The following is a 1561-nucleotide window of genomic DNA, read 5'->3' as shown; positions in this document are numbered from 1 at the left end:
CAACGTTATTGGCGTGGCCTCTGGGGCAGTCTCTAGCTAAGTGACCTTCCTTCCCACATCGAAAACAGGCTTTAGAGCGAGCCAGGCACCGCCCCCAATGGTTCTTCCAACACTCGTTACACTTGGGTCTGTCGTCTGCTCTGCCCTCTCCCCTGCTGGCCCTGCCTGGAATCACGGCGTCGTCTATCTAGTCCTCTCGATGGCGGCAATGGGGATGAATCGCGGCAGTCATCCCAATCACGACGTCGTCTCTGTCTCTCGATTGATGAACGGGATTCACGGCGAACATCTCGATCACTGCGTCGTTTTCGTCTCTTGGTCGATGAGCGAGATTCGCTCAGTCCATCGGTCCCCTCCATGGTCCATGCTACTCTCAGCACGTCAGCATAAGTCGTAGACGCTATCGCTTCAACCACGTTACGGGTCTTCCAGTCCAACCCTAGCACAAATCCGCGGGCCGTCTGTAGTCAGTGTCTACCAAATCCGGGGCAAAGCATTTCAACTTGGCGAACTCTCTTGCATAGGCAGTAACTGAACGCCCTCTCTGCTTAAGGTGAGTGAATTCCTGATGTTTGTGGATCTGGACGTCCTTTGGGTAGTACGCCTCTGCAAAGGCCTCCTTAAATTTTGTCCATGAGATTTCGCCCACTGGGTCTGATAAGCTCTCGGGTGGAGCACCACCATACCTAAGCATCAGCACGCAGCATGAATGCTGCGCATTCCACCTTTTGGTCTTCAGGATAGTTTGTCAGCCTGAATACGGTCTCTATGGAACTCAGCCACAACTGTGCCTCTGTCGGGTCATTAGAAGTTCCCTTGAAGGTTTGTGGGTCGCCCCTTTTCAAATCCCGCAAGCATCTGGATTCCCTAGTGGAGGTTGAGTCGTTAGCTAACTGGTCACCAGACAGGTTTCGTACTACGATCCAATATGTCTACCAATTTCGTCGCCGAGTCTCGGGCGGGCTGGGGTGTCGCTGGCAGCGGGAACGTTATCGCTACATCGGGCCCTTCCACAGAGTTCTCGCAGTTGGGGCCTCATCCCCTTCCGCTCCTAACCCTAAGTGGGGGTCGCCCCCTAGTACTCCCCCCTCGCGTCCTAGGTGGCATATCTAAACCTAGCAATAGCTATGGGGTTACATACTAATCTATCCACTTCTATAAACAATCACAAAGGCCAAAGTCACATACACATATAATGGCATTAGCCGCATACACACACAAGCATATATCTGTCACATCATGGAACATACTAACATTGGGATAAGAGAGCGTACAACCGTAATTCTTCCTTACAATATATTCATATACCTGACAGTGACGGTGTGGGTTCTAGAGGACCATGGAAGTGCCTTAGGCCTACATCGTAGACCAGTCTATAAGATATGTGACCTAGGGCTCTCATACCAACTGTAACGCCCCTAATTTTCTTTAACCTAATTAGAGACGTTACCTTGTACTCGTGTGACAAAAGTGCGAAAATTTATGTAAGACAGCCTCAATAGCAACAATACGTTCAGTATTATAAGTAGTTCATACCTGGGGAAAACAATAATGACAACCT

The sequence above is a fragment of the Cucurbita moschata genome, unplaced genomic scaffold (genome assembly GCF_002738365.1).
Source record: "Cucurbita moschata cultivar Rifu unplaced genomic scaffold, Cmos_1.0 Cmo_Scf00095, whole genome shotgun sequence".
Classification (NCBI taxonomy): domain Eukaryota; kingdom Viridiplantae; phylum Streptophyta; class Magnoliopsida; order Cucurbitales; family Cucurbitaceae; genus Cucurbita; species Cucurbita moschata.
Note: the sequence above shows the minus strand (reverse complement) of the source record.